Source organism: Panthera pardus, unplaced genomic scaffold (assembly GCF_024362965.1).
Source record: "Panthera pardus isolate Hobbes unplaced genomic scaffold, ASM2436296v1 HiC_scaffold_22, whole genome shotgun sequence".
Lineage (NCBI taxonomy): Eukaryota > Metazoa > Chordata > Mammalia > Carnivora > Felidae > Panthera > Panthera pardus.
In genome coordinates, this window is record NW_026526788.1 from 11,286,670 (window position 1) to 11,292,679 (window position 6,010).

Below are 6,010 nucleotides of genomic sequence, written 5' to 3' on the forward strand. Positions count from 1 at the left end.
AAAAGAAAAAAAAAGAAAAAGAAATAGCTAGAATCGATGATAAATGACTTCCCCAGGGTCACGTAGTTAATCAGTAGTGGTGCTGGCTCTGAACTTCTGTTGATTTACGCTACCATGAGCACTCTCTCCCCAGCAATTCCACGTTACTGCTCGGTCAATAAGAGAAGGGGTAATTATACCTATGAGAGCCCTTTAAAATTTATTTTATTTTTTTAAGTTTATTTATTGATTTTGAGAGAGAGAGAGCTCAGGGGAGGGGCAGAGACCGAGGGAGAGAAAGAGAAGCCCCACGCGGGGTTCAAACTCGCGTGCCGTGAGATCGTGGACCTGAGCCGAAATCAGGAGTCGGATGCTTAACTGACTGAGCCCCCCAGACGCCCCATTAGTTTATTTTATGTTTACTGTTGAAGTTCGGTTGACATACGATGGTCTATTAGTTTCAGAGGCACAACATGCTGATTAGATAATCCGGCACATTGTTCAGTGTTCACCGCAGTAGGTGAGTTGCAGCCGGCTCCACAAGATGGCGCCCGGACGATGGACCCCCAAAGGTCAGCCTCATGAAAGGAAAGCTCAGGTGCAAAGGAAAGGCCTCTCCTTACAGGGGATGGCAGCTTCTCAAAATTTCCCATTCTACTAAATACAGACGGAGCAGTGATTTGTTGAGGCTTGGGTAACTCAGCGTGGCGGGGCAGGGCTTCGCTGACGGGAATTAGATTGCGTAGGGCCAAGTGGATTGGGTAGGGCCAAGAGGATGCTACCGCAAGGGGCTGTGGCTGTGGAACAGCCTGCCAACACACCTGTCAACAGATTTGTCAGACAAATACCAACCAGGCTGGCAAACCTGGCCCTCCTCTCTGCCAGTCTGGTTTTGACTCAGAACTCGGGGAGCCTGTTTTACATACACACCTACGTGCCTGCTCTGTCCTGACATGGTCCGTGTCACCCCCTGCCCTCCCTTGCTGGTTCGGCCGCTCCCTCTCTGCACTTCTGGACGCATAGATTTTTGCTTTAGTTTCTCTGCTTACTTTAAATCTGTACACGATTCTGGCCTTGCCCCCTGTACAAAGCCCCGAGAATCCCCTGACATCAGGAGTCTCCCTGACCGGGCAATCTCGTGGAGGCTTCCTCATCTGTATCTCTAGGGAGATAACACAAGGAAGTGTGAAATGTTGGATTTTGGATTCAGATGACTCTGGGCTCAAGACCCAGATTTGCTCCTAATTCTTCGATATTTGGCCCGAGCCAGCGTGCACGTCTTCGGAGGCTCTGTGGTCTTTAAAATAGGATAAGCATAGCACCTTTATCCCAGAGATGTGGGCAGGGATAAACGGCTCGGGCCATGCCTTTGATAAATGCCCCAGAAGTTAGTAAGTGCTCAATGATGTTATTACTACCCTCGTTGGCTTGAGATTCCCCGGCATATTTGAAATTCCGTATAAATCACAGGATGAGGACCATGTTTTCCTGTTTCATGGCCTATCTCCTGCCTCTAACACAGAAGAGGTGCAGGGTACATTTTTGTAAATGAACGCCTTGTAACTTTAAGGGGGTCGTTCGAAAACCTCTTTGGCAAGGATCTCAAAGACACTCCTAGAAGAGTCTAGTCCCCTGAGTTCCCAAGTGCTTGCACAAAGTAGGCTTAAGGTGGAACTGAAAAGTTCCAGGTTAAAAGCGTCTCCCCTCTGGAAGCTACCAGTGTTTGGATTCCCGAGCACGTAATACCAAATCAAACTAAAAATATTAAATTCACATGATTTATGAGAGCGATAGTGACGTATCTTGAGGCTTCTACCAAAAATAAATTACAAATGAAAAAAGAATGCTTGTAAATAAAGCACCGAGGACCAGAAAATCCAACCTGATTAGGAAATGCAACGTTGTGATTTAATTTGAATAGAATTCCATTCAGCTTAAGGCAAACAGTGTGGGCAGATCCTGTCAAGGAGAATGAAGATGTGTGTAGGTGGAGAGCCCTTATTTGAATGAAAAGTATGCATTTGATTAGGGAAGCAGAAGCAGATGTAGCTGGAAAAGCAAGGTATGGGAAACTCTGAGCTATAGCTAGGGAAGTCAGCATTTGGTGGAATAAAAGAAAAAGCAGTAGAGACACGGTAAGTTCTGGTGCAGCGGTATTTCACGGTGAAAACACCCTTGGAGGGAGGAATAGGGAAGATGAATCAGTGGGAAAACTTGTAATTGAAGATGTTAAGGAGGAAGCAATAAAGCTTTTGCAGAGAAAAGCTGATGCAGTCGGTTAAGCGTCTGACTCTTGATTTTAGCCCAGGTCATGATCCCATGCTTCGTGAAATTGAGCCCCTCATGGGGGCCTGTGCTGACAGAGGGATTCTGTCTCTCCCTCTCTCTCTGCCCTACCCTGAGCTTGCAAGCTCTCTCTCTCTCTCTCTCTCTCTCTTCCCCCCCGCAAAAAAATAAACTTGAAAAAAAAAAGATACTACATTGGATCAGCGTTTTGGAAATACAGTTTTAATCCCAGTTTAGGATTAGACTAACTCATAGATATGCCACTTCAGCTCTCTCTGTGTGTAATACTCACAGCGGAAAGCAGAGGGCTGGATTCCATTAGTTTCCTGCAACATACGAATCCTAAGAGACAATTTTAGATAAAACATGGAGGAAATTTAAAATTGTTAATAGTTGTGGTTTTTCTTAATGACCTTGTTTATGTCGGGTTACGCTAGCTATGCATTGGCAGAATGATACGATCTTTAAAAAGAATCTTGACTTTTGCTTCTAGCCACAGGAGAATAACAGCGTCTGGAATTACCATTCTGCCACAAAAAACCGGAACCCTGGAACCCAAGTCGTAACAGTTTTGAGACACTGGACATCGGGCCGCACAGGACTGTTATCACTGAAGGGAAGGACACAGATGAGGTATTCTCTATGCAAACCTTACTTTTCTGCCTACTGATCATTTCTAGATCACAGCAAAGGTAGAGGAACTCCAAGAAAGCTCAGTGGGGGTGGGGTAAAGCCACGGATGCCAGGGAGGCCACTGTGGTTGGAGAAGAACATGGGCCAGGTGCTTTGGGATCTGCACGCCCTGGGTTGTGCTCACACAGACCCCCATCCCTGGGGCTTCCTGGAAAACCACTTCCCAGGTGAGGAGGTGACACTCATCAAGAAGATGTATGACCATCTGACTCCCCTCCACAGCCTGCCTGGGGCCCCAGGCCGTCTGCATGGGTATCTCTTTGGAAGGCTCACTCTGATGCACAAGTAGGACAGTCCAGAGCCCGGTAGCCTTTGAGGGGCCCCTCTGATGCCCCCTGGTGCTGGGGCTTCTGCCTGAGCCCCTCCCTGCAGCCACTGGGCAGCTTTTTCACCATCCTGGAGCCCTCTCCCAAGATGTGGACCCAATGGAAACAGTAACGCCTTTGGCAACGACAACAACAATAACAACAACAAAGGAAAGAAAGAAAGAAAGAAAGAAAGAAAGAAAGAAAGAAAGAGAAGGAAAGGAAAAGAAAAGAAAGGAGAAGACAAAAAACTCAGGGGTCTAGCTGACTAGTGGAGGCAGAGACTGGAATTCAGGGAGAAGGACAATAAAACCTGTGAGTCAGAATACCAGAGAAAGAAGTGCAAGCCAGAGAAAGAGCTTCTGGAAATAGGGGATGTCATCTCACGGAGCTCTGGCTGAATAATAATGTGCCCATGCTAAAGGCAGAATCCCACAAGAGTGGACAGAGTAAAACTTTCAAAGAAGGAACAAGTGCCAGGAAACTATAAGCAAAACAACTTCTAGAGTGCACGCAGTACCCGTAGGGATTTATTGAAATTCTCGCCGGCCAGCATGAGAGACCTTTCAGAACACCGCGGGGGTTGAGGCGGGGGATGGGAATTCAGTAGAGACTTCAGAAAATAGACGTGTCAGTGGCAGGGCAGAATTTCCTTAGAGGAGAGATCGCTCTAGACTGGCCTTTAGGTGATGAAAAACAAAAACAAGCGTGTCTCGAAATAATCAGACTTAGCTGCAAACAAACTGACTGCCAAAAAATTCCTAACCCCGTCTAAAGGAATAAAAGTTAGCACTCAGTGCCTGGCAATCCAATAGCCTGGCATCCAATAGCAAATGATTCAGCATGCAATAAGGCAGGAAAATATAACCCACAGCCAGGAGAGAATCATTCCATAAAACAAACTTATAAAAGGAAAGATAATTGCGTGAACAGAAAGTATGTTGAAATAGGTCCTGAAAGATGCTTACTGTGTTCAAGGATTTAAAGGAAAACATAAAAAGGGGTGCCTGGGTGGCTCAGTCGGTCGAGTGTCTGACTTTGGCTCAGGTCATGATCTCACAGTTCATGAGTTTGAGCCCCGCGTCGGGCTCTGTGCTGACAGCTCGGAGCCTGGAGCCTGCTTCACATTCTGTGTTTCCCTCTCTCTCTGCCCCTCCCCTGCTCATGCTCCATCTCTCTCTCCCTCTAAAAAAAATCAATAAACATTAAAATAAAGAGAAAAACATAACATAAAGAAGGGAAAAACAGAAGATATAAAAGAGACCCAAATGGGATATCTACAGATGGAGAATAATAGTCTCCAAAATAGACAATGCACCAGCCAGGATTATGGCAGACTAGACACTGTGTAAGAGAGAATTTATGGGTATGAGGACACCCACAGACACTATTTGAAATGAAGCACACAGAGGGAGGACGCTGGGGAAAAAGCACAGCTTCATTGACTCGTGGGTCAACAGCAGGTGTCTAACATACAAATTAGACACCCAGAGTAAGTGAAGGTGCCAACGATACTCAGAGAAATGATGAACAAAACGTTTCTAAATTTGATGAAAACTGTAAATCTGCAGATCCACGAAGCCAGTTGAATTCCAAGCAGAATACACAACAAAACCACCTCAAAGTTCAATGAACTCAAATTGCTAACACTCCATTGGTAAAAAGAAAATCTTAAAGCAGACAAAGAGAAAAAAAAGACAGTCCAAAGACACGAATATAAGAAATCACAGACTTATCAGCAACTGCATGCCAGAAGGTAATGAACAGCATTTAAAAGGACCGAGGGAGTAAGAACAAATTAGGAAGCACGTCAGTCTGAGGTTGTCTTGTCCGAAAAAAAACAAGTCTTTTAGAAATGAAGGCAAAATGCCTTCACTGATCAGCCCAACCGGAGACTCTGGGGGCCTCTCAAACTTTTCCCAAAGATATACACCCACCATTTCTCTCCCTCTCTCCCCAGGGTGGGGATGAGGCCCCCAGGGACATACAAGTCAAAACCATGATGAGATATGCTCAACTCCTGTTGGTGGCTATAACAAAAGCAATACTAATAACAAAACAAAACAAAACAAAACAAAACAAAACAAAACAAAACAGAAGTGTTGGCCAGGATGTGGAGAAATTGGCCCCTAACACATTGCTCGTGGGAATATAAAGTGGCACAACCTCTGTAGAAAACGGTATGGAAGTTCCTCAAAAAATTAAAAACACAACTACTGTACGATCCAGCAATCACACTTCTGGAATCTATTCAAAAGCATTGACATTAGGGTCTTGAAAAGATACATAGACGTCCATGATCATCCCAATAGTATTCACAATAGCTAAGGTATGGAAACAACTTAAATGTCCGTTGACAGGTGATTGGGCACAGAAGATGGACTTTATACGTAGATATAATGGCGTATAATTCAGCCTAAATGATGGCAAAACAAAGACTCTTTCAGACAAACACTGAGAATCCATCCCTGGCAGATAGATCTGCCAAACAAATTTGAAGAAAGTTCACCAAAACAAGAAAAACAAGGAAACTCTGTCAGCCCAGAGCCCGACGCGGGGCTTGAACACATGAGCCGTGAGATCATGACCTGAGTCGAAGTCGGACGCTCAACCGACTGAGCCACCCAGGCGCCCCTCAAGCTTTTAACCAAAGAGACAAAACAATAGTCACACTAATAATAATGATGATGATTTGTTATTACCATTAATAGTAGTTTACTATTGCTGATAAGAAATTTCCGCAAACT